The sequence below is a fragment of the Carettochelys insculpta genome, chromosome 8 (assembly GCF_033958435.1).
Source record: "Carettochelys insculpta isolate YL-2023 chromosome 8, ASM3395843v1, whole genome shotgun sequence".
Lineage (NCBI taxonomy): Eukaryota > Metazoa > Chordata > Testudines > Carettochelyidae > Carettochelys > Carettochelys insculpta.
In genome coordinates, this window is record NC_134144.1 from 66,807,129 (window position 1) to 66,835,065 (window position 27,937).

At 45.3% G+C, this 27,937-nt stretch overlaps 1 protein-coding gene across 14 annotated transcripts in view; it reads left to right on the top strand.

Annotated features, from left to right (window-relative positions):
- Positions 1-522: 522 nt before the first annotated feature.
- The window catches only part of CLASP1 (cytoplasmic linker associated protein 1), a 247,601-nt gene continuing 220,186 nt past the window's right edge, over positions 523-27,937 (top strand). For 13 of the 14 annotated variants that reach the window (XM_075001117.1, XM_075001119.1, XM_075001123.1 and 10 more), the window contains exon 1: positions 865-981. The gene's annotated coding sequence lies outside the window, so the exon portion shown is untranslated. Of the gene's footprint in view, positions 538-864; positions 982-27,937 lie in introns of those variants that run through there. The other variant, XM_075001118.1, reaches the window with a different exon arrangement.

The window sequence follows — 27,937 nt, forward strand, 5'->3', positions numbered from 1 at the left end:
CCCCACCCCCGGGGCCTGGTCACAGCATCCCCTGGGCTCGCCCCTCTCCAAAGCATCCCTGGGGCTCGCCACACACACCCCACTGCAGTGTCCACGGCTCCGTCACCCCACCAAACCCCGTGGGGAGAGGCGAACGTGTTCCTGTTCGGCCCCCAGGGGAGGAGCGGCGGCACAGAAGGCGGGCCCTGTGAAAGCGCCTCCTCCCCAGCAGCAGAGGCAGTGTAGGAGCGGGACGTCTGTCTCTTCAAAGGCCCCTGTCCCTCCCCGGAAGGAAACAGAACCTTCCCGCAGCTCCACGTGACCTTTACCCCGGAAGGGTTGTCTAGCAGCATCACCAAGCCCTGCCCCGCAATCTATCAATCTCAGCAGCGCCACCTCTCGCCCCGGAGGTGACGTGGCTAACCGGGCGGCTCCCCAAAATCCAAAAAGCCGCGGCGGGTAACGCTAATGGGTAGCCACCATCGTTCCTTCCGCACAGCAAGGGCGGGACCAGAGGACAGCTGGCACGAGGACTACGGAACCCCGCAAGGCGCGGATGTAGCTTATAGAGCACCTCACCGGGCGCATGCGCAGCGCGTACGCTTACCTCATATCAGCCACTCTTGGAAGACTTCCCCTCTCTCACCGTGGAGCGCCTAGGAAGGTGTTTCCGGCCGCTCTGGTTTTCTTTCCCTAGCGCTCCATGGTGACCGAGACGAGGTCCGCAACAGCCCGCCACCCTCTTGCGCCTGCGCCCGCCTTGCTCGGCCCTCTTCTAGAGGGCGGCACGCCGTAGCGCGCATGCGTAGCGAACCTTCGCTTGCCTGCCCGGAGGTGCTGAGCGCGCCTGCGCTCTGGGGGTTCCATTCTTACCCAGCCCCAGCAGCGGAGCAGCGGCTCTGGGGTGGAGGAGGAGGAGGAGCGGTACCCAGCAGCCATGCACCGCAGCGGGAATTAAGCGGGCGCTGCCGCATGCACCCTCCGTAGCTCACCCGAGCCCAGGTTGGCTTGCAACCTCCCCCGTCCATCAGCGCCAGGCAAAACCCCTCTGCCGTGGAGCGGGGGGAGGGGGCTGCCATCAGCCCTGGGCTTGCGGGGGGAGGGGAGGCATTGTCTGGTGAAATACCTAGGTCGCAGCACTGCGTCTGCTCCGTGGCGGAGCAGGGCTGGGGGAAGTCCTGGGCCTTTCCAGCGGGGTCTGCTCCCAGCCGCTGTGCCCCGCGGTTGGCCGGTGATCGCTCCGGGTTTCGCCTCCCCGTAAGGGCGTCGCGTTCTCTTGTGCGCCCGGGAGCGAGAGCGCTGGGCCGGCGCTCGCCCTCCGGTGCGGTAAACGGGGGATGTGGTTTCCAAAGGGAGTTCGCGTCCCTTGTTGCAGCCGGTTTAAAAGAAAGTGGACGAGTCCTGTCCTGGCTGGGAGGGGTGGACTGGGTGACCCACTAGGGCTTTTTCCCTTGATTTGGGGGATGGGTTTAGAAATCTGAACGTTGGGGTGGGGAGTACGGGCTGGAGCTTTTGTTTCACCCTTAATTCTCCCTGCTGTGCTTCCATCTGAGATGAGTGCACGGCTGTATCTACCGCAATAGTTGGGCGCGATGGATGGCTTTGCTATTAGTTCCTTACTGCTGACTCTCCATTTCAGCAGGGGTTAGTCAGATCCTTTACTGTGTGCTCGTTATTTTAAAACTCGGATGGTGTAATCTGAATAATTGACATAGTAGCTTCTAATGATTTTCAGGGTAATCTGCAGATTATCATAGGAGTGCACTTGCTCTGGTTGTGTCCGTGGGATCTAGGGTCTGATCAATGAATAACTATGTTTCTGCACGTGGTATAGTTAATAAAGGTTCTCTAATGCGTGTTTAGTGGTTGATACTGTGATTTGAATAATTTGACAGTTTTGTATGCAAGTGGGGATGTCTAAAGGCAGGTGACCAGAGGATTAAACAACTTGTTTAATTCAAAGCTGTTTAGAGAGTGTGGTAAAAAGAGAAATATATTTGTTTGCAAGATCCTACTTGTGCACTGTCTTTAAGGTTTTAAGAGGATCCTATATGGTTTTCTTTGCTTTGCTTTAAAAAGCCCTTTTTAGAACATTCATTCTGATTTGGACCTTCATTACATTTTAGATTGGCTTTAGTTTTTGCATTTGGCCTGTCACTGTCAGCTTATATCTACACTATCACTTTTGTCTGTAAAATTAATATTGATCAAGGGTGTTGGGTTGGGGGTGGGAGGGAAAGACAAAATATGTCTGTGTGGATAGGGCTGTGTCCAAAGGTCTTCATCTTAAATGCTACCCTTTGGGTGATGGTTTAATTATGACAGCAGGAGAGCTTTCTCCTGCCGGTATAGCAAGGTGTATGGGAGGCCTTACAGCAGCACAGCTGTATGGTTCATAGTGCAGCCATAGCTTCGTGCTTAGTCCAGCTTCCACTGATGCCTTTTAATGGGAATTTAGATCAGGCACAGGGTGCATGTGTTCCTGTGTCCTCAAATGAACTCACACAGGGACACGATAAAAGACAAAACACCATATCACCTGTGGGTGCACATATTTTACAAAGAGGTCCAGTATTGAGTGATCAGTCCGCATCCCCAAGGGAAACGTGCATGACTTTTTCAGAAGGTGAACCTGGGGCCTTTAATATATAACTTTGCTAGATGCTGAAAATCATGACTGGAGACTCTGGCATTATGGCTTATTGCAGCAATCTATAACCTACTAACATGCCTAGCTGTGTTCTCCCTACCCCACTGAACTGGAAGTGTGTTACTGGGACATCCATCTTGAATGGCCCCTTGAAAAGTGTGGGAACTACTTATGCTAAAGAATCTTTTCCACTTGGTTTTTGCAGTGACGTTCTGAGCATAGGTGCTCGCTCTGTGGGTACTCTGTGACTGGAGCATCCATGGGGAAAAATCTGTGGCTAGCCCCTTCCTTTGCCCTTTCTCCTTCCTCTCTCATCTGGTGGTGGCCCAGCTGACCAGCTTCTGTGCCTTCCACCCAGTTCAGGTTCAGGATTCGAGTTCAGCATGCCCTGGGAGGGAAGGGAAGGAGCAGGGTTGGGGCACCTTTGGGTGGGGGAGAGGTGAGGCAGGGCTTGGGAAAGGGGTGGAGTGGGGTGTGGGCAGGAAGAGATGGAGACTTGGTGGGGAGGGGGCAGTGGGATTGAATACCCCCTTAGTTAGAGGGGAAGTCAGTGCCTGTTGTCTGAGTATGTTTCCCAGACCTAAATCAAGCTCTGTGTAAGCTTGAAAACTTGCTTATCTCACCAACAGATATTGATCCAATAAGAGATACTGCCTCACTCATCTTGTCTCTCGGTAAGGGAAGAAAAACTTGTTTCTGGGCCAAATCCTGTAAGCACACTTGAGTGGTGTGCTGAGGGCCAGATTGTGGAAAAATAATTAGGGAGCAGGGGAAACAGCTGTAGGAGGTTCTGAAGGAAGCCTGGTCACATTTATTTAGCATCCAAGATATTTGTACAGCCTTCATTATTGTGATGTGATGTCTGAGTGCTTCACAGTCTCTATTGTGTTTATCCCTACACCATTATTTAGAGTTAGGGCAGTACAGTGAGCTACTTTTTACATAGTGGAACTGGAGCGCAGAGAGGCAGAGCTATTTGCCCAAGATTGTGCAGGATGGCTATTATGGTGCCGGAACTGTACCAACAACTCCTCGGCTAGTGTCCTATGTGCTTAATCCTACAGATCCCGCCCAAACCTCCGTTTCATAGTTGATGCTCCCTGACAGGAAATGGAAAAAGATCTTCTCTTTTATTGGCTGAGCAGACAGAATCCAGGAGATGCAAAAGTCATCCCCTGGGCTTGTTCCCCTAGATGGTGCCTTCTGTTTAACATCTGCTGGATGTGCAGTTTAGCTCAGGCCCTGATTTGATCAGATCTGCAGCGAAGAACAGTATTTAAAAAAATGGAGAAACCAAAGAGGAATAAAAATGTGTCTTAGGTCTTTTAAATTCCAATTAAATCTTCTAGAGAACATTTTTAGAAGTGGTATAAAATGAAAACATTGCAGATTTAGGCGATTGTTTTACAACTAGAGATCAGGTAGTCTATTTCTGCCGTCAGCAGTGTACTAGGTTATGAACACAAATGATTGCAAGGGAATGTATCTTTAAAAAAAAAAAAACTAATCTGAAGACACTTCCTTTCTGAAAATTAACATCAGTGTCACTCTTACATTTAATAAGACCTGCGCCAGCTGTTGCATTCTCCCTCCCTGGGGATCAGACCCTTCAGATATTTGGTTAAGTTAGGGAGTGGGGAACAGGATAAGTCCACAAATAATATATACACATTAAGACCAAAGCTGTTTCTAATTTCCCTTAAATAAAACCTTTTCCTTTTTGCTGTTCTGTAGCTTAAGTGGTTTGGAACTTTTTAAACTGAGCTTCTTAAAGAAATCCTTGGTAAAAGGAATAACTATGCTGAATGAAGTTGAAGGTGATACCTTTTTACATTTGACAGACAGAGACTTATTACCCTGCAGGATGCAGAATAACATAACAGTATTTCATTCACTAGCAACGCTGGGTCTGTCAGGAAGGTCACAGAAGTCACAGATTGTGACTTTCTGGGATCTCTGTCACTTTGCCCCCATCCCCAACAGAATCATTGGTCTTGGGCCACCATGCCTCACCTCCTGCCCTGCATGCCACACCCCTCTGCTCCTACCTAAGCCAACCTTTGTCCAAAAGCACCCAAGAGTTAGGCAAGGGTACATGGTGGAAGTAGTAGACAGGCTGTAAATTTTTGTTTACTTCATCTGACCTGCCCATGACTTTAAAAATAGTTGTGACTAAAAGTAGCCTTTATTCATCAGTTTCTACACTGTGTGGCTTCTCTTTTTCAGTAGATCATTCAGGGGTTCCAGGCAGTTTCTGAAGTCTGACAACAAGTTAGTCGAATACGCACACAGTCTTAAATACCATGACAGAACTAAGCGTCCAAGCCTGCACTCTGATACCGTGATGATGGCTGCAGTGTAAAAACTTGGTTAGAACGCCGAACAGCCTAGAAAGCACCATTCAGCTAGTCTACGCCATTGCATAAATGGCCAGAACTGTAAGAGTTTTATGTAGAAAAGTTCTATAACACCCACCCCTCTGCCTCTGGTGGATGACTACTCCATTCATCCTGCTAACAGAATAACTGATGTGTTCTTGGCACACGCAGGCCCTGTCCCAAAAGTCAAAAAAGTGTGTGGATTTTTCCAATCCGTTTTCCCTGTTTGTGGGATTCTAAAACCACAATATTTGGTATGGCCCTACAGGCCAGGGTATAGAACCTGAAACAAATCATTCTGAAACTGACCAGACTTCAACTTGACTGTCTCTGTCAAATATTAACAGAGAGGTAGCTGTGTTAGTCTGTATTGTAGCAAAACAGCAGTCATGTAGCACTTTAAAGACTAACAAAATGATTTATTAGGTGATGAACTTTTGTGGGACAGACGCAGTAGTCCCAGGGGGGAGCTGTGCTAGTCTGTAACTTCGCGAATAATAAGCAGTTCTGTAACATCTTAGAGACTGACAGATTTATTAGGTCATGAGTTTTTGTGGGGAACACTCACTTCTTCAGCTGGTTGGAGTAGGAAAAAATAGAATCCAGAGTTTACGTAGTGGGGAGCAGGAGGGGGGAGGATTACTTGTCATCGGAAAGACCAATTGATAAAGCAAATTAAGTTGGATGTGTCTCATCTTTGTGAATAGCAAAGGTGGGGAAATAGCCCTTGAGATGTATAATATAGGTGAGATCTCTATAAAGGCCAAGGTTAAAAGTATCAACTTTGCAAATGAATTCCGATTCAGATGTCTCCCTCTGTAATCTTGTGGTAAAATCCTTTTTGTAGAAGAATGGCTACTTTAAAATCCATCATTGAATGTCCTGGGAGGTTAAAGTGTTCCCTTATAGGTTTATGTGTATTCCAATTCCTAATGTTGGATTTATGTCCATCCATCCTTTGGCAAATAGTCTGTCTGGTTTGTCCAATGTATGTGGCAGAGGGGCATTGCTGGCACATGATGGCATATATAAATTAGTGGATGTGCAGGTGTATGAGCCCCTGATGGTGTGGCTGATGTGGTTAGGTCCTGTGATGGTGTCTCTCGTATAGATATGTGGACAGAGTTGGCAGTGGGGTTTATTGCAAGGGTAGGTTCCTGTGTTTGGGTTTGTGTGGTCTGGTGTGTGGCTGCTGGTGAGTATTTCTCGAGGTTGGGTGGCTGCCTATAGGAGAGGACTGGCCTGTCCCCCGAGGCCCGTGAAAATGAGGTATCATGTTCCAGTATGGGATGTAGGTTGTCACTGATGTGTTGGAAGAGTTTAAGCTGAGGGCTGTAGGTAATGAGAAGTGGTGTTCTATTATTTTCCTAATTGGGTCTGTTGTGAAGTGAGTGACTTCTGAATACTGCCTGGCTCTGTCAGTCTGTTTCCTTACTTCCCTAGGCAGGTACTTAAGTTTGAAGAATGCTTGATAAAGATCTTGTAGGATTTTCTTTCTGTCAGTGGGACTGGAGCAGATATGGTTGTATCTTAGGGCTTGGCTATAGACAGTGGATTGTGTGGTGTGTCTTGGATGGAGGCTGGAGGTAAGTAGATAAGAATAATGGTCATTGTGTTCTGGTATAGAGTGGTGTTCATGTGACCATCATATATCTGTGCTCTTGTGTGAAGTGGTCCAGGCTGCAATTGATGGTGGGGTGGAAGTTATTGAAATCCCTGTGGAATTCTTAAGGGTCTCTTTACCATCAGTTCATATGATAAAGATGTCAACATTGTAGCATGAGTAGAGATGGGGTGTTAGTGTTCATATCCACAGCTCAGATTTAAGATTTTAACACAGACTTATTTTGACAGTCAAGTTTGCTTATAGGCAGTCTTTACAGTTGTCCCTCTGGAGCGTGTCAAATGGGTTACTCTGATATATTTCTTCCTATCACAAATATGCTGTTGTCTCACTTGTAGTGCCATGAGTTGTTGGCCAAGAGAGGTGAGGCCTAATATTGAAACAATGGCATTTCTCTATTTGTAATGCAGGGACTTTTGAAGGCTGCACCCAGCTAATTCCAACAGCTAAGAGAACATCCTAGGTAAACAGAAAAGACACTATATGGGTTTTGATGACAGTACAAAAGGCAGAAAAATCCAGTGTCAGCAGAGTGAGCATTTGGTGCCATAGATTGAAGAGCACTGACATCAGTAGCTCAGCCAATCGTCATTCCTTTCCTCCAGTTTATTTGCATAGTTCAGTCCCATTGGTCAGCAAATGAAACAGCAAGTGAGGTCTGCGGTGTTTCCGTAGAGTTGGGAGACCCATGAAGAACTGTTCCATCCGTAGGATGGTTCAGGGCAACTGCCCCAGGCCCTGCACTTTGGAGGACTTTGTGGGGCCTAGGGCAGTCTGGAGGGTTAGTGGGGGCGGGTGGCAGTAGGGTTGGGCCTGCTGGTGGTGGAGAACGAAGTGACCCGGCACCAGCCTGTTTCGCTCACCCAGCTCCCAGCTGTGTCATTTGAGGCGGTTGGGGTAGGGGGGGGTGTTTGAGCTCAGGGGAAAGGATGGGATACCTCTCACACACACACACACCCCTTATTCACTGGAGGGGTTCAGGAATAGAATAGCAAGGCTGCTTCTAATGTAATCCAAACTGACAGAAATTTTGTTTATGTCCCTATGGAAAAAACCCTTTAGGCATGGGTAAGGAAACAAGCCTGTAGAATATAAAAGCTTTATTAAGCGGTGTATAAATGTGAATGCACATGCACAACAGCAGTAACAGATTTCAAGATTTTTAATGAGATGGATGAACCTGAGACCCAGCAGTTGATCGTGCTCTGGCCCCCACCCCCCCATGAAACTTCATACTCCCCCGAGTTGCTCTCACCCCCGCTTTATGTGCCCCGATCTCAACAATGCTCAGTTGGTACATCAGGAAGAGATGGTGCAACAGGCAGAGAACTAAACTGGCACCATCAGGGAGAAGATGGCCAAATCAGACAGCAGGCTCAGAGGGCAGGTCTTCACAACAGGCCGGTTTGGTGGTCAGCAACTGAGCCTGCAGAGGTGGCTTTATCCCACGTAGCATAGATGTGAAAAATCAACTGCCAAACGCTCTCCCGTTGACTTCAGTACTGCACCAAAATGAGAAGGATAAATCCAGTCAATAGAAAAGTGTCAGCACTTCACTTGCCACAGTGAAAATACCGTGATAACAGACTTAAATGAAGTTGCATTAGATTGATGGCCGGAGTTACAGGTTAGGAGTTTCTCTCTCTCTCTCTCTCTGGAGAGAAAGAGACACTGAGGGCTGGGTATCTTATCTCTGATGGTAGGATGCTACCAGTCAGGTTCCTGAAGCAACAGAAGTGTACTATTGGGGGAAGTTGCAGTTGATATGCAACAACAAAGTTAACATGAACAACTTAGAACAGTGATTCCCAGGCTGGGGTTTGCAGATACCTGGGGTCCACGAGAGTATTGCAGGGGGGCTGTGGAAATAATAAGATAATTAAAAATGATCCTAGTTTTAAATAAATTGCAAAGTTACAATCCATTATTTTTAAATTAAATGTCTTCCAATAAAATTATTAATGGCTGTCTGAAAATCTCTCGTGGTTTCCTTTTTCATTGAATAAAGTGTACGCAGTGGCTAGAATTGGCTTTGATGGGGTCTGCAAACAGTTTGGTGGGAGACTGGGAGTCCATGAATTGTTTGGGGAGGGTGACTGGGGGTCCTCACCAGTGAAAAGGCTGGGAACCACTGACTTAAAAGACACAGTAACATGTAACTTTTAGTGTCTGTATCCTGTAAAATTACTATAACTTTTGAGGCACTGGGATGATTCTTTCCAGTATAAAGGCCAGTGTGGGGAGAGACACCTGTGAAGAGTAGTGCTTGACTGAAATGCACTGTCATCCATGCACTGTTAAGTGGGAAGCCTTAGATTATTCTTGACAAGACTTCCTTCTGGAAAGTGAGACCTGTGGAATATGTTGCTTCTAAACCTGCTTACTTATAAATGCTGGGATGCAAACTCTGCAGTGAAGGTATTTATGACACTCCGGGCTCACCTGAATTTCTGTTCTCCTTCAGTTTCATGTTTCTTATTGGTCTGCAAGTTACAATTGGCTGAAACTAACGTGGAAAGATGGTCTTCTGGTAAATGTTACGCATTTAATCAAATGTTTAGGAAATGAAGTTCTTGTGTAGTAAAACGTAGCACTCCTTTGAAATGTAGATTAGGTAACCAGGCCTCTTTATGCTCATCTACCACCCCCATCCTCCATGATTCAAAGGCAGCTGTGGCTAGGAGGTAATGAAAAAAAGTCATAATTGGACACCCAGTGCGCTGGCATTTCATTCCCCTTCCCACATCTGTTCCAGAGTTCTTAAGGTTGGAAGTGATGCAATCTAGCTGTTCTACTTGGGTTGTGGCAGTTAACTTTGTTGCTTATTAACTTCTGGAAAGTTATTGAAAGCTTCCCTCTCTTCCGTTTACTTAACACAACTCAGCCACAGTCTCTCCTCCCAAGTGTGGTACAGGGTCAGAAACCATCAAGCTAGTATTCTCTGTGCTCTCTGAGGGACACGTGATCCAAACACAAGGATTCCTCACTTGTAAACACCCCTTCCAAACCCTTTGTGGCCCCAGAAAATCACTTATTCTCTTCCACTCCTTGGCTCTTCGATTTCCATATAGGCTCACCACCACTTGGGGATGGATTAGTTAAGGTTTGTAAAATGTATGGAAAATTAAAACTGTGACTGCCAAGAAGGATTTTCTTTCAGATTTTTTTTTTAATCCAAAATAAATCCTATTTCAGGATTTCATGACATGTTGTTTAGCTTAAAAGTTGAGGAATGAGTCCTTGCAGTTGGCAAAGACAAGTTCTGAAACTTAAAACAGCGTAAACTTAAGCAATGCTTACTTTTATTTCTATAAAGGATCAGATCTTTGTCCTGCCTGAAAAGAGCTTTTCCTATGTCCCATTGTTTTCATGTGCTGGTGCTCACCAGATTTCTTTCAATCGGGTATCCCCAGCAGCTCTTTGGACCTCTGCTAGGCAAGCTCTGTGTGGCATTGTCTCTGCTCTCTTCCTAGTTAAACTAATGAAAAGCTTCATGCTTCAGAAAACTCATGCAATAAATGTGTTTGACCTCAGGGAGTTCTTCGTCTTGTACTCTCACACACAACCCATTTCTTGTCTCTCTCCTTTGCTTTACTAGCTGGTTATGTATTAATAGGGAGTGCCGGGAGGATTTGTGAAAGTAGTAAGTATAGTAGTTTCATCCCAACCCATTACTGAGATCTCCTTAAAACCAGCTTATCCTGCTCTCATGCCCAGCATGTGGTGTGTATCACTTCAGAAACTTGTCTTGCCATCTGCCTTTCCTTCCCCAACCCCAAATAAAAAGGCAAGACAATTGCTAATCTGTGGTGGGTCAGTGATGGATATGTCAGGGGGAAAGTACGGTCTTCTGCTTATGGCACTGGAAAGAGTTTCAGCAGAACTGGCTTCTGTTCCCAGTACTGCCAAAGACCTATTTGACTTTGGGCAAATCACTGAATCTCTGTGCTTTGGTTTCCCATATTTAAAATGGGGATACTACTTTTCTCACTCATTTTGTCTCTTTTTATCTTTTTGGATTATACACTTAGGGCTTGTCTCCACTTGTGGGGGTTTTTTGTGGGGGGGAACTCTTTTTTGGGGAGGGAGCAGAATGTTCACACTGCCATGCACGAAAGGTCAAGGTAATAGAGATTTTCTCTCGAAATAATAACTCTAGCTCTGTGAACAACTGTCATCGATGAACGCCCTCCACACTTCAAGTTGCATTGAACAACTTGTGAACAAAATGCATGTGAACAAAGCAGCACAGCTATTATTGGCTTATGTAAATGCTCCTTTTGCAGTGCTGTGGCTGTGAACTGAGACTGTAAATGAGAATGTGCTGTTTTGCAATGCTGTGGCTGTGTGAATGCGATTTTTTTTTTTCCTAAAGTTGTTGTGACTTTGGGACAGTGAAAACAGACTCATTGGAAAAAACGTGCAGTGTAGACAGAGCCTAAGTCTGCAGTAGAGAAATAAAGTGATTTCAGACACACAATTCTAGCTACCTCTTTTGTGTAGCTAGAATTGACGCATCAGAATCAACTTATCTTCCTCATGAAATCTGAGCCTCTTTAGTCTTGCATCGACATCTCTTACTCAATACTATAGTGTTGAGTACAGGGATCAATGGCTGAGCCCAGAGAAGTTGATTTTGCTACATCTTTACCAGATGCACAAAATCAAACTCAGAAGGATTGATTTTTATAAGTAAAGACAAGCCCTAAAAGACAGTCTTCTCTCCAGTTGCATCTTGCTTTGGGTCATACTCGTGGTTCAGGGAATCTAGCTGTGGTTGCAATGCAGATTGCTAATAAGGGTGAGGTTCTCAAACTTTGCTGGTGTGGACTACATACCTTCCTGCTGATTTCTGTGGGCCGCTTTTCCTCCCACTGGGGATCTATTGACATGCCTTTGGCAGCTATAGCAGTTCACTTTCAGGGGAAAAATACGTAGTATATCTTAATTTATTTTAATGTAATTAGGAAGAGTGGAGAGTCAGTGATGTATGACCCAACTTGAAGTTTCCTCAAAGCACTTGTAGCGCATGTACTGCTGCGTGGGTACTCTAAAGAGTTTGAACTGATAACTACTTATCTCAGTCTAGAAGTGGTCTTCAAGATAATTTCAATGTTAATAATCTACAGGGGCTATGCTGGAAAAGTATTCAGTATATTTAAAACTGGGTTTCCTCAAGGATTGATTTAAGTCAAAGCAATTTAAATAACTGGTTTTAATCATAATTTAAATCAGCAAGCAAACAATCCTTGATTTTAATAATTGCTTTTTATTGTCTTTTGCATTTGTTTTGTCTTTATTTTCATAAGGAAAGGTTGAGTCTCATTGGTTGGCAACTGTTCAAATGTGTTAATTTGCAAGTAAATGTAGCCTTTATCCTAAATTTGGTGTCAGTTTAGCGAACTTCTTGCTAATAAAGAGGATATGCTATCTATACACATTTATTTAAACTATTATTTAGATTCCCTTTTTAAGAAGGAACACTGCAGTTAAGGATTTATGGGCTATAGTGGATCACAAACTAAATATGAGTCAGTAATGTAAAACTGTTAAATTGAACCTCATTCTGGGATGCATTAGCAGGAGAGTTGTAAGCAAGGCATGAGAAATAGCTCTTTTGCTGTATTCAGCAATGTTTAAAACCTTGGCTCTAGTTAGAAGTCCAGTTCTGGGCCCTACATTTCAGAAAAGATGTGGACAAATTGGAGGCAGCCCCAGAATGGAGCAATAAAAATGATTAAGGGCCTAGGAAACATGGCCTACCAAGGGAGGGAAGATTGGAAAAAAAAACTGGGTTTGTTTAGTCTGGAAAAGAGAAGACAGAGGGATGATGTACCAGTCTTCAAGTCATAAAAGGCTGTTATAAAGAGGTGATAAATTTGTTCTTTGTTCTCTGAGGGCAAGACAAGAAGCAATGGGTTTAAACTTCAGCAAACAAGATTTAGGTTACAACAAGAAGTCCTGTAGCTGCTTATAGACTAACAGGTATTTTGGAGCATAAGCTTTCGTGGGTAAAGATCCACTTCGTCCGATGCATGCACGAAAGTTTATGCTCCAAAATATCTGTTAATCTATAAGATGCCACAGGACTTCTTGTTGTACTCGAAGTTACAGACTAACACGGCTACCTCTCTGAAGATTTAGGTTAAACATTAGGAAAAATTTCCTGACTGTAAGGACAGTTAAGCACTAGAACAAATTGCATAGAGAGGTTGTAGAATCTCCATCATTGAAGTTTTTAAAAGCAGGTTATACAAGCAGCTGTCAGGGATCATCTAGAAGCCAGTGCAGGGGCTAGACTAGCGGTTCCTTCCAGACCTAGGTTTCTATGATTGATTATAAATTCAGGCCCTGACATAGGTTTGTCCATTCAAAATTTAATTTTTAATAGGTTTGTATTTTTTAAAGTGTGTGTGTGTGTGTGTGTGTACACATACTTTAAATAAAATCCAATTTGGCAGAAAAATACAATTATTTATTGTTTTAACTAACTTTATATCCGTCATGTGTGATTTGTTTCTTAATGGGCTTATCTACACTGGTCCCCAACTTTGAAGGGGTCATGGTAATCTGGGTGATGGGAGATTACCAATGAAGTGCTGCGGTGAATATGTACCACTTCATTAGGCAACTTAGAAGTGTGAAACTTTGAAGAGCCAGCATGTGTGTAGCCATGGGCACTTTGAAGTGCCTTTACTCTCCCAAATTTTTGCTGTGTTTAGTCACTGCTGCAGACATGATTTATGCAGGTGCAACAATTCATGCTGTTTAAAGCTCAATAGCCGTGTCTGCACTAGCCAAAAACTTCGAAATGGCCATGCAAGTGGCCATTTCGAAGTTTACTAATGAAGCGCTGAAATACATATTAAACGTTTCATTAGCATGTGGGTGGCTGTGGCACTTAGAAATTGACGTGGCTCGCCCAGATGGGGCTCCTTTTCGAAAGGACCCCGGCTACTTCGAAGTCCCCTTATTGCTATCTGCTCATGGGAATAAGGGGACTTCAAAGTAGGCGGGGTCCTTTCGAAAATGAGCCCTGTCTGGACGAGACGCACGTCAGCGAGCTGCATCAATTTCAAGTGCCGTGGCCGCCCGCATGCTAATGAGGTGCTGAATATGTATTTCAGCGCTTCATTAGTAAACTTCGAAATGGCCATTTGCATGGCCATTTCGAAGTTTTTGGCTAGTGTAGACGTAGCCCATGTGTTTCAAATTTGGGTAAGGTGTGCCAGTACAGATTGTGATACGCTGATGTTAGTAGCCTCTACATTATGGTGGTTGCATGGGGTAGACATAACACTCAAGGGAATGTCAGGATTCTATTTACTTCATCCTGTCCCTTTTAGTATTGAAGCTCTGCTGTTGAGGTGAAAGGGGAGAGCTCTGGCTGCAGCATCAGAGTTTGATGTGCTCTAAAAGGATTCGGCAACAGTGGGTCTCGTCCAAGCTGTCAATTAAATCAAATTCCAGTCTGGAAGTGTAACACAGACTGAAGTGGTTTAGGGAAATCTTACCATTTCCCACTGTCCAGCTCATTGTTGTTAGTCCACCCTGTAGACAGGATAAGGACGGCACTCTGTATTTTAAGCACAGTGTTTCTGGTTGAATAAGCATTGTGCTTAAAAGTCTGATAGCCCATCTGTGCTTGATGTGTCAATATGGAAGTGAGCTAGTGTTTAATAATGGTAGGAAACTTGCATGTAATTTCCCCAGGGCCATAGAGAGAAACTTAGAGGCACTATAAATTTCAAGTTCAGTAAACTTCAGATAAGGTTCAGGTATAACTCTTATTCCTGAGGTTTACTGTCTATCTTCACAGTTTTACATTCGCATTTCTTATTAAAAGGCTGGTTGCTTCCCTTTTGCTGTTTAAAAGATGTGCGTGCAGCAGAATAAAAGATGAGAACAGCTATACTGGGTCAGACCAATGAGTCTTCTAACCCTGGTGTCCTGTCTTCCAACAGTGGCCAATGCCGGGTGCCCCAGAGGGAATGAACAGAACAGGGAATCATCAAGAGGTCCACCCTGTTGCGTGTTTCCAGCTTCTGACAAACACAGGCTAGGGACACAATGCCTACCCATCCTGGTTCATAGCCGTTGATGGACCTATTGTCCATGAGCTTAATTCTTTTTCTGGCTATGTTATAGTCTTGGCCTTCACAGCATCCTCTGGTTAAGATTTCCAAGGGCTGACCGTGCATTCTGTGAAGAATTACTGCCTTTTGTTTGTTTTAACCCTTCTGCCTGTCAGTGTCATTTGGTGACCCCTAGTTTTATATTATGAGAAGAGGTAAATAAGGCTTTATTTGTTTTTCTCTCCACCAGTCATGATTTTCCAGACTACTATCATATCTCCCCTTAGTCATCTTTCTTCCAAGCTGAAACATCCCAGTCATATTAATTTCTCATCATATGGAAGCTGTTCAGTACCCCTGATGATTTTTGTTGCCCTTTTCTGGAGCTTTTCCAACTCCAGTATACCTTTTTTGAGATGGGGTGACTAGAACTGCATGCACTATTCATGATGTGGGCAACCAAAGACTTACAGAGGCAATATGATATTTTCAATCTTATTCTGTATCCCTTTCTTAATGATGCCCCACATCCTGTTAGATTTTCTGACAGCTGCTTCACATTGAGGGGATGTGTTCAGAAAACTCCGTGTAAGGACTTCAAGATCCTTCTTGAGTGGTAACAGCTCGTTTAGACCCAAGCAATAAATGACTATATAGGGGAAATGGAAACAGACCATACACCAAAGTCCTGTCAAAAAGACCTAGTAAATTGGAAAGAGGGTAATCTTGCGGTTGTAGCAGTTAAGTGATACTTGCCACACCTATAGGCAAGTGTTTTTAAGTAGATGTTTGTCAGAAGCTGGGAATGGGTGACCGGGAGGAATCACTTGATGATTCCCTGTTCTGTTCATTGCTCTGGGACCCTTGGCATTGGCTACTGTTCGAATACAGGATACAGGGCTAGATGGAATTTTTGGTCTCACCCAGTATGACTATTCTTATGTTCTTATCTCTTTTAAAATGAGATTTCTGGTTTTTTGGAAAACAATCAGTAACACTTAAATCAGAAGCATACACTATTTTATTGTACTTGTCAAAAATGTACCTGAACATTTCAAAGAACCTTACTGCCTACCCATGGAAGATAGATCAACAAGAGATGAGAGCAACACACGATATAACAAGCTATTTGCATAGTTGCCATTGGTGTAACCCCTTGCTACCTTTATCTCTCCAGGGAGATGAACTTTTTCCTTCACCTAGGTCATTTAATGTTTACAATGCTACCTTGTTATCTCTTTGTGTTTGTACAAGTCGTTCAGAAAGCTTTATGGTTAGATAAAGAAGTAGAGTGTTGCCTAACTGAGAAATTTTACATCTTATTGAGAAGTCTTTGAGGGTTAGCTGTCAAAACAAAAAAGCAGTTCAGTAGCACTTTAAAGACTAACAAAATAATTTATTAGGTGGTCAGCTTTCATGGGACAGACCCACTTCTTCAGATCATAGCCATACCAGAACAGACCCAATATTTAAGGCACAGTTAACCAAAAATAGTAATAAAGGTTGACAAATCAGAAAAATATTATCAAGGTGAGCAAATCAGAGAGTAGAGGGGCGGAAGGGGCGGGGGGAGTCAAGAATTAGATTAAGACAAGTATGCAAAAACCCCTATAATGACCTAGAAAATTCCCATCCCAGTTCAAACCACATGTTAATGTGTTGAATTTGAATATAAAAGAGAGTTCAGTAGCCTCTCTTTCCAATCTGTGGTGAAAATTCCTCTTCAGTAAGATGCAAACCTTCAGGTCATTAACAGAATGGCCCACTCCATTAAAATGATGACTGACCGGTTTCTGGATCAGGGGTGTTTTTTATGTTTGTTTTGTGCCCATTAATTCTTTGTCTAAGAGAGTTTGAAGTCTGTCCAATATACAAAGCATCTGGGCATTGTTGGCACATGATGGCATATATGATGTTAGTTGAGAAACACGAGAATGTGCCTGTGATTCTGTGAATAGCTTGGTTAGGTCCAGTGATGGTATCTCCAGATTAGATATGTGGACAAAGTTGGCAATGTGCTTTGTTGCAAGGAAAAGTTCCAGGACTGGAGTTCCTGCGGTATAGACTGTGATTGTTGGTGAGAATCCCCATAAGGTTGGGAGGTTGTCTGTAGGAGAGAACGGGCCTGTCACCTAGGGCCTTCTGGAGTATGGCATCCTGATTAAGGAGAGGTTGTAAGTCTCTAATAATGTGTTGCAGTGGTTTGAATTGGGAGCTTTAGATAATGACCAATGGTGTTCTGTTCTTGGCTTTTTGTCTACATCTGTAAAATAACAATGTGTCCTGCAGCACCTTAGAAACTACAAATGTATTGGGGCATGAGCTTTTTGTGGATAAAACACATTTCATCAAATGGATAGGAGTAGAAATATAAAGGCAGGTATAGATGTAAGAAAAGTACTGCCAAAAATTACTATCCATTATAAATTAGTCACGGGAGAGAGCTCCATGTTTAGTCTGTGTCTTCACAGACCAAAGAAGCAGTGTGTATTACTTAAAAGACTAACACAATAATTTATTAGGTGATGAGCTTTTGTGGGACAGACCTACTTCTTCAGATCTGGAAAATTCTGATAAATGAAAACTGAGATAAAGGGTATTTAACAGAAAGACAGGAAAAAATGAAATAAAACCTTACAAATCAGCTAGATTAGACGGGAGAGAGGGAGAAGAAAAATACTTACTACAAGTGTCTAAATTAAGTGGGCTGCCTCTGTGCACTTTGAATGTACAGTTTGTCCATCTTTGATAATCACTTTGTATATTGGATAAACTGGACAGTCACTTTGCCAAAGAATTAATGGGCACAAGTCAGGCATTAGGAATCTGAGTACACACAAACCTATCAGTGAGTATTCCAACCTTGCAGTTAATAGTGTTCAAAACTTGAAAGCCTGCATTATAAGACAAAGAGACTTTAACACCAGATTACAAAGGAGACACCTGAATTGGAAAGTGTCAGAGAGGTAGCCAAGTTAGTTTGTATCTTCAACAAGAAGTCCTGTGGCATCTTATAGACTAACAGATATTTTGTGCATAAGCTTTCATGGGCAAAGACCCACTTCGTCAGATGCATGAGTTCCAGAGAAGGGTTTAAATATAAGGGTTTATGAAAAGGAGGGAGCCTCATTTGACAGGAGGGCTGGAGTTGACAAGGTCTGTTCAGTCACAGAGGATGTGGCATTATCAAGTGCGACACTTTACATCTTGGATTCAAAGATGTAAATTACCTTACGGATTACAAAGACAGTTTCCCTTTCTCTGATGTGCCTCAATAACTGGACTAAGCATCAACGAGGGAAAGACCAAGACAATGAAGATCAACCAGTCCAACAACACCACCATCACATGGGGAGGGGATGACCTGGAAGATGTGGAGCAATTCACAAAAGCTTATGCCCTAATAAATCTGTTAGGGCTACAGGGCTCCTTGTTTTTATATCTTATTGAGTTCCTTTAATTCCAATGTGCTGTGCAGGCTCTGGACAGTGCTGATATGCAGCCACGTCTATAAGAAAAGAGTTGCCAACTGACCAGGGAATTCAGCACAACAGTTGAGGGAGAAGAGGCAATTGTGGCCGAAGACAGTGGAACAAACCCCCTTTCTCTTTCAGAAAGAGCCCCAAGATCCTTTTTGTGTTCTCAGAACAGACATGTCTTCTCCGCAGAATTCAGTTTATTTCTAAAGGGTGTTGTGTTGTCCTAGCAGGGATGTGAATCTTGGGCTCTTCTGAAGAGTCTAGTTATTCAAGCCAGTGTTTAAGCTATACATTCCCTTTGGCAAAAGTTGTTAGACAGACATATACAAAGAGTGATTTCTTTTGTAGGGTTTTTATACTTGAAAGCAAAAGTCACCCCCTGTTAGAAAGTAGAAGCTTCATCAAGTGGAGCTCGTCATTTTATGGAAAGTCAGGGTTCAGCAGCATGATTGCTTGATGTGCCCCAAGCTAATCTTTAGTTCGAAATTTGCCTGAATCTACATCATGAGACTTGTAGAGAAGGAGCTGTGTGTAACTATTCTGTTTTGTTAGTTAATATGACTGCTGTGCTTTCTGTTTTGGTGAGGCGGTATGTTAGCCAGCAACTCCCAATAAATTAATAAGCACCATCAGTACTTGAAAGCTGGCCATAAACCTAATCTTATCAGCCAGAGGCCAATATAGAGATGCATGTAGGAGGGAAATCAGTGGGGCCCCATGGCAACAGCTCCAATACATGTGCTGTCACTCAACTTTCTGGAAGGACATAAGTGTGAAACTGACTTTTTCAGTTTCACTGCAGCCCATGGGGTTCTGAGTAGCAGTGGTGAGACTGCTGATTTAGGAAGCTGTGAGCATCAGCTGTTTGTATGGAGACTATAAGGGGTTGTCCAGGCCAGGAGATAGTCTGGCCTGTCTCGTCCTGATAAAACTCCATGTGTGGTTGCTCTTACTTCAGAGTGTCTTATTCCAGATTAGCTTAATCCACTTCCAGAATGGATTAAGATAATTTGGAATAGGGCATCTGTATTCCAGAGACAGAGCATCCGTCCAAAAGATGATCAGCTTTAAATTCCCACTCTGCCTTATCTCGTATGTTGACAGGAAGACCATTGCGGTCTGGGAGAGAGAGGGGGTGTGGGAGTGGGCTGGGTTTGGGGGTCTGGGTGAGGGGTAATGAGCATAAGTGGGCTGGGGGCAGCAGCGAGTGGAGTGTTCAGGACTGGGGTGGGAGAGGCGCAGGACCAATCTGGTGGAAGGAGTGTGCAGGAGTGGGGCAGGTATGGGCCATAGGTGGGTGTTTACCTCTGCATGCCACCTCTGCTCTCTTGCTCTCTCCCCGTGTGGGGGAACAGCAGTGGAGAGAGGAGAGTCTTTTCTCCCACTTCCCCAGGCATCACCTCCCACCCTGCTGCTCTGATTTGCTGGAATTCCGGCCAATCAGAGCGGTGGGGGAAGCCTCTCTCCAGGCGGTGGTATGCTGCCATTCCCCCAGCTGGGAGAGGGAAAGCAAGAGCAGGAGCAGAGGCAGCAGTAGCAGAGGCCCAGGTGGTGGTAGCTGAGCGGCTTCCTGCCACCACCAGTCCATGGTCTGGAGCCAGCATGCGAGGCTCAGTGCTTCACATCCTGTAGCAGGCTGGATGCTGCCAAGGGGAACCTTGAGCTTCAGGGTCCGGATTCAGCCAAGCCTCAGTCTGGAAGTGGCCTGCAGGCTGGGCGTTCCCCACCTGTGACATAGACATAAGAGCTGACTCCGTCGGTGCTCCAGGGCTCAAGCACCCACAGAAAAATCAGCTGTTTGGTGGCTGGTGGGAGGCATTCTGGGAGGGCAGTGAGTGGGCGGGAGTGGTGGGAAGAAGCGTCGTGAGAGTGGAACCTTATGGGAAGGGGTGGAGGGGAGCGGTGGAGCCCACGTGGGTAGAAATAAAAGTGCCTGTACACTTTGGGCTTGTCCAGATTTACAATGCAGACCAGCTCTTAGCTGAACTCCCAGGCTCTGCTGGAGAGGAATTTCTGCAAGGCTGCCATGTGCTTCCTGCTCTGCAAGAACAACAGGAAGTCCTGTGGCACCTTATAGGCTAACAGAAGTTATGGGCCACAAGCTTTTGTTTTCAAAGACCTACTTCATCAGATGCATCTCATCAAGTGGGTCTTTGCCCACGAAAGCTTATGCTCCAAAATTTCTGTTAGCCTATCAGATGCCACAGGACTTCTTGTCATTTTTGAAGATAGGGACTAACACGGCTACCTCTCTGATACTCCTCTGCAAGGCTCATCTTTGCTTACCTGAGATTTGGTTCTTTCACGTGGGGCTTTGGTACTTCAGCCTCCCAGCTCGCTGTTGAGCCATGTTTGCACTAGGGAAAAAAGGGCATTTAACAGTTGTCAGAGAACGTTGTTAAAAATTCTACTGTGGACAAAGCAGGGGTTGTTTTAATGTTTATTAGCTGGTTAAAATAAACTCTGGGTTCTTTTATTTGCCTACTGCTTTATCTTTACCAGGGCTTTAATCTTGCGTTTCTACATCTTTTTTCTGTTCTGGTATAGACGAAGACCTTGTCTTCCTGTTAACATGCACCTTCTCCTCGTGTGGATTGCAGACTTGCATCCACAAATGTGTATGTAATGGCCAAGCTCATGAGGCCTCAGTGGGCTTTTTTTTTTCTTTTGTCTTTATGTTTATGTATTGTGCTAAGTTTTGAACCCTACATATGATGTATTCTAAAATTTCAGGGAATGAACTAGGCATTGCCAGAACTTTCCTGATCTGGGGTGCAATCAAAACATCCAAAGTGGGCTGTTGATGGCACCCATTATCAACTGGCCCAGTACCTCTGCTTATCCTCCCGATAGCGCCTAACATCTTGGCACCTCCTCAGTAGCAGACATGTAATTATTCTCCCTGGAGGGGCAGATGCTTAGTCAACAAGGGGAACCAGAAGGAAAGAAGCAAGAAGGCTTAATTGCTTCCTAAACTCCTGCCTCCCAGAGCCTGTTCCTGGGCGGTGTGGAGGAGGAAGAGGGCAACAGCTGTCCCCACTTCCGTTCCGACCTCGGGGGTATAGGAGGTACTTTGGAGGGTGTAGGAGACATACATAGTAGAGGAGAAGTGAAGGGCAGGGAACAGCCCTGCTGTTGTTGTGGGGAGGTGAGGAAGCTAGGAGGAAGGTGAGGAACCGAATCCCTCGGTGTGGGGGGTGGTGTGGGTGGACAGCGCCCCTGCATAATGTGTGGAATTGAGAATCCTGATGTGGTTGGGTGGGGACCAACAGGGATGGGAAATAGAGCCTTGGCGATGTTCATTGCTCCCATGCCAGGGTCTCCCATTGCCCCACAGAAGGGGCTGTGTGCTCCTCATTCCCACTTCTCCCTTTCCCTCTGGGGCTCTGTATGTCTCCATCTCCTCATGCTTGGATCCTCCAGTCTCCCCCACCCATGATGGTTCTGTAGCCCTAGTCTCCCCATACTCGTCTTTCATCAAAGGTTCTGTGCTCCCCTCATATCACCTCACTGCTGGGTCCCCTGTTCTCCCCACTACCCAGCCCTCTGGCGCTATGCAGCGGGCCAGCCCCCCACAACACACACCACGTGGCAGCTAGGCCGCAGGTCACGTTTGTATGGGGGGAAGCCCCCCCACCCCCAGCACTATGCAGTCAGGGTCTATCCTGCACCCAACCACATCACGTGGCTAGCCCCCGACCCAATAAAAACACATGCCTGCAGTGCAGTGCAGACTGTGTCCAGACAGCAGCATGTCCTGGCTTACATACTGCGACGTGTCCCCCTGTAGCAAAAGATTTTTGGGGGCTGGCTGTCACCGGGAGGAGGAAGTCTGGTGCCTGCACCATGTTAACAGGAGCCTCTCTGCAGCCCCTGGTACAACAGGTGTGTGGGGGGCCAATCTTAGCCAAAGCTGCATTATGGGCTGGCCTCTCTATATACTGGTGCCTGCACCATGTTAACAGGAGCCTCTCTGCAGCCCTTGGCACAAGAGGTTTGAGGGGCCGGCCCTAGCCAAAGCTGCATTGTGGGCTGGCCCTCTCTCCGCCCTGCTTCCCAAAGCGTGTGGCTCAGGGGAGTGGCACAATCTCTGCTGTGTCCTGTTTGCTTCATTTCACAGGGAGAAAACAGGCACCATAATATGTAGGATTGACAACTCCCTGACTTGCTGCCCTGCACCATGAAAGGTGTTCTTTCCCCAGGGGACCAGTGAGGTTCCTGTTAGTATGGCACAGGCACCTTGAGAACAAACACCTAACAGGTGGGACTGACAGCTGCTTGACCGGCTGCCCTGTCCAGTGAAAGGTGTTCTGTTCCCCAGGGGACCACTGATTTTTTTTTTCAATGGGGGAAGAGAACCTGACATTCTGTCTTTCCTTCTCTTCTGAGTGATGCTAACCACTGGACACCCAGTGCCTTCTGGGATTCCCTATTTTTCCTAATTTCCTTCAGAAAATTGGCCATTTGGTTCCAAAGGGAGGGGAGTGAGGACAATGCAGTCTGGTAAGATGACAGTGGTTGTTATCAGGTCACATTTGGTTAAAACAGCAATTCCCAACATTTTTGAGATGGCGACCCATTTTGACAGTTCAGTAGGGCTTTGTGATCCAAGGCAATCAATCCCCTGATCGATGCGGAGGTTCTCCCCTGAGAAAACTATTTTTATAAATCTTGATTTTTCTGCCCCTGCCCACGGGCTTAAGCCCCAAACCACCCCCCACAACTACCTCACATGAGTGCTGCTGCTGTTCCCCGCTGCTCCTTCACTGGCCGCCTCCATGCAGCTCCCCCCAGCCCTTCTACTCCCTTCCCCCATCTGCAGAACAGGCAGTTCCCTGCCCTGTCACACTGAAATGGGACTCAATTTAGTTGTTTTAATGGCTGGGTGCCTCCTGCTGGCCATTAAACCAATTAAATTGAGTTCTATTTCTGCATGGCAGGGCAGGGATTGGGATCCAGAGGAGTGAGTGGCAGCAGTGGCAGGAGCTGCAAATGGCTTCTTAAAGAGCCACATGTGGCTTGGAGCCGCCCAACTGACAGCCCTTAGAAAATCTAAGGGTGACCATGTCTGGGTTGTGACCCATAGGCTGGGAATCCCTGGGTTAAAAGATTTCTAATGCAGATGACTCAATATCTCATTAGGGAAAGAGACATCTGAAAAAGGGCCATTTGTTGTGAAGGCAACGCAGTGTGAAAAGATGACTTCATACTCCCACAAACACTTGCAGGGAATTTTTTCCCATAATGCAGCAGCAAATAAGCCCATAATGCAGCAGGTTTCAGGGAACTTTGGGATAGGTTCCCACAATGCACTGCTGCGATAGTCAAACTTTGGCGATTAGTGGGGATGCACTAAGTGGACTTTTTGGGCAGGTGTGGACACTCAGTTTTGACTTTATAAAACACAATGTTATAAATTCAACTTCATTTCATAGTGTAGATGTACCCTGGTATTCTAGATCAACACAATTATAACACTTCATAAGGTGTAGGTCAACATTTTGTAGCCCCTTGCTCCCCTACCTTGGCTACATGGCCAGCTAATACTCTTTTGAAATAGGTAGCTTGCATCTTTACAAGCTTTAAGGGCTCATGTACATGGGAAGTTGCCCAGAATAGCTATTCAGGTCAAAATGTTTCCCATTACTTTTCCAATCTGGACACTATTCCAGAATTATTAGTATGCTTCTAGATGGGAGTAATGATTCTGGAATAAAATGACAGATTCTGGAATAGGTCCACAGAAGGAACTAATTCAGATTATTGTATTCTGCGGTAGCTATTCTGATCAGTTTCCCGTTGTAGACCATCCCGAAGAGGGCTTTTCATTCCAGTTTATGTAACTGGGCTGAGCTACCACAACTGAAAAACACCCTTTTGTCTTGGATATGATTGCATGAGCAAACTGACCTGGCATTGCTCAGGTAATCAGGTGAAATAAGGTTTTTCCCCACTCTCTCCTCTACCCCTTCCCCTGCTGATCCACGAAAAAAAAATGCAGAAGTAGTGGCAGGGCTTTTTGTGGCCATGGCTTTTTGCCCAGCCTGGGGGCAAGGTTGGGGCTGGAGATTGTTTTTCCCTGGCACAGCATCAGTGTGTGGGCTGGGGCTTTTTTTTTCCTGGCCCCAGCATGAGCTGGGGAAAGCAGGGAGGCAGGGCCAATGTTTGTGGCTGCAGTGTTTCCGGGGGATGGGGGTGGATGATAATTGTGTAGGGGGAGGGGGACTCCCTCCCCCTGTGTGGTGCTGTGGTTGAGTGCTGGGGAGGTGGGGTTTTGGGGTAGAGGGGCACTTACCTCTCCTGGCAGGGTAGAGAGTCCTGTACCCACATGACCATTGTTTTCCAGCTGCAGCTGCCCCCACTAGTTGCTCTGTAGTATGACTGTTCTCTGCGCTTGCTGTTCTCAGTCGTGAGTCTGAAGTAGGCCACCCCTCGTCAATGCCCCCCCTTTCACGTTCTGGGAAGTGCTGGGGTTTCAGGCATTTTCCACCCTCGAGGCACAGCCAAATCCTGACCTTGGTTTAAGCTGAGATAAGAGGATGTTGTATACTAAATTTCATGGCTGTAGTTCCTAGGGCTTAAGAGGAGTTCTTGAACAAACATAGCACGGCAGACAGACATACCCTAAGATATATAGTAGATGAATCCACCTTACGGGCTGTAAGTCAGAAACTGACAACATAGTAGCAGTCATTAGATTCAAGAATCCATCTGCAGGTACCCAATTAAATAGACAATTGTCTTTTCTTTTGAACCCTTGCTACTGGTTCTTCTCCATCACCGCAATGGAGGAGGGAAATGGGCTTGCAAACAGCAAAGCCTTCTTACGCTCCTTGTGAAAAGGGTTCAGTGTTTGGTACTCTGGTGAGCTTTAAGATCCGCCCTTGTAGAGGGTCATAAGGGAGATGGTAGGTGAATATCCTCATTGTAAAGATAAGGGTGCATGTAGAAGTCTGGCTGTTCTTTTATTTGGAACGCCTGTAAGTACCTCCTTTTAAACAAAGGAGTTTGAGATGGGTGCTTTGAAACGAGGACATCCTATTCAGTTTCCCATTAGGAGATCTGAGGCACTGTTCAAGATATGAACGTTAAAATCAAAACTGGGCCCAGCGCCCAGATAGAAATTAGTTTTTGTACAAACTAAATAGGGGGAAAGGAAAATTCTAAAGGGAAGGTCACAGATCCACTGAACCAAATGGAGGAGCCGTACCCAGAGCCTTCCGGACAAAGAGGGCCAGTGGTAAACAGCCTTATATACCCTCCTTGTGCTGGCAGACTTACTGAAGATTTGGAGAACAGTGTGCCCCATAAGCTGAGCAATTGATGGCCACCTGGAAGAGATTCAGATACTGGCCAGCTGAATAGCAGAGTATTCACAATGCCCCAGCCGGCAGCATGTGTTTCTATGGGTGGTGAGCAGCTGTACATTCTTCAGTGCACATAAATAAAATTTATTCCTCCCATGGTTGGAAAGCATTAGAGGGAACTCTGAAGGGGAGATCTCCAAAGAGCTTAATTGTAAACTGATGAAATCTTAGTTTCAGACTTCTGCGTGGGGATTTTGCATTTGGATTATATTCTGGTCTTCATTGTATTGCTGAGACTGGTTCCTATTACCCTGAAGTTGTTACCTGGGGTTTTCAGTGGTTGATGGTTTCGAGGTCTGTGGAATCAGGGACTGCACAGCTGGCACAGACTTGAACCCTTGAACACTGTTTTGGAAAGTAGCAGAGAGGTAGCTGTGTTAGTCTGTATTCTAGCGAAACAAAACAGCAGTCACGTAGCATTTTTGTTAGTCTTTGAAGTGGTACATGACTGCTGTTTTGTACTGTCTTGGAAGGCAAAATAATGTTAAATTTACTATTGCAGAATATACTCAATCACTGTTTACTATGATAGTGATAGTAATATTTTAATTTCTGATTTGGAAAAAGCTTGTGTAGAGCAAGTGGGCAGATCAGAGCCTTGCAAAATCTTTATAGCTTATCAACACTTCATTGAAAATGATGCACGTGTAGTCCAATGATGCACATGTAGTTTCAGTCCTAAGGATGTTGAGGTGGATGCTTATTGCTTGCAAAGGGTACTTTAATAAAGGTACTTAGAGACTGACAGTAGTACCACACCAGTGTGAAATGGCCCACTTAAGCACTGATCTGCAGGGGCCATCTTCAGGGGGTGAGAGGAGAGTTCTGTCTCCCAGGCCTTTGCAGGTCTGGACCTTTGCCCCAGACAACAGGCAGTTTTTGGCAGAGGCATCTTGTCTTGTGGGAACTGGATTGAGAAACCAAACGGCAATAAAATGGTTAAAAAAGTTACAGCCATATTGCTCTGCTACCTACTGCGGATGGTGCTCGTGGGTGTTCCAATCCCGCTACTCCCCACGGCTGCGGCATTGGTGCAGGATGTAGGGACTGCCCCTGCACTCACTGGCTGTGGAAAATAAAGTGACATGGCTGGGAGTTGGAGGAGGAGAGCAGGTAGGGTCCAGGTTGCTTTGCTTCGCACTGCTGGTAGGTGTAAGGTGGGGACCCTGATTGCTGGTGCCAGGCCTTCTGGCTAGTTCTGCCTGCTTGTATTGGTACTATGCCCTCTTATGGTGTGTGTGTGGGGGGTGGGGGGTGGGGAGGATGTGATCCTTCATGTCTCCATATATCATCATCAATAAATAACTGTGGGCTCAGTGCCTGTTAGCGTCTGATGCCTCTCTCACTATTTCCTTCCATCTTTCCCTGTCCAGTGCGGAGTGGCTTAATTTCTGTAGACTAGCTCTGCACCAGTCTACTATATCATCTACCCATTATCTGTGGGGTCAGCTTCTCCTATTCGAACCGTCCATTATGCCGAATACGAGGGTCTTGATTTTTTGTTCATCATTCATTCTGCAAATATGCCCAAATAGTTATAGCTTCCGTTTTATAACCTTCTGCAGCAGGTTCTTTTTCGGCTGTATCTTCCTATATAATTCCTCATTGGTGACCTTCTGCATCCATCCTGTTCTCAGAATTTTTCCACAACAACTCCTTTTGAACCCCAATATTCTTCTTCTTGAATCTTTTGTTATCACCCATGTCTCACAGCTGTACAACATGCTGCTGAATACACACGTTTTCAAGACGCTCAGCTTCATTCTTAAGCTAGTTGCTTTGCTTTTCCAGTTCTTATCCATCGCCTTCAAACTCGCTCTTGCTTTCGCTATCCTAGTCACTATTTCCTTCTGACAGTCTGGATCATACGGTATGTTGCTCCCCAGATATGTGAACTTCTCTACATTTTTTAGTTCAATACCATCACCACCGATCTTCCTTCTTATTTCCTTATCTCCAGATACCATTGTTTTTGTTTTATTGATGTGCATGATCAGTCTGTACCTCTTCCCTTCTTCGTTTAACGCCTGCACTATTTTCGCTAGTTTCTCCTCATCTTCCTCAATGATATAACTATATCATCTGCGAACTTCAATTTGTTAATTCTTTTCCTGTGCACAGATATCCCTTCTACCTTTTCCTTGGTCTTGTCCATCGCTCTCTCCAGATGTGCAATGAAGATACTTGGAGATATTGGATCTCCTTGTCTCATGCCTCTACTTGTTTTAAACCAACTTCCCAACTCCCCGCATGTTCTCACCGCTGCCTTCGTGTTATCACTGATATCCTTCAACAACCGTATCAGTCTGCTATCCACTTTGTATGACTCCAACAGTGCCCAAGTCACTTTCTGATCTATACTGTCAAATACCTTTCGAAAATTGA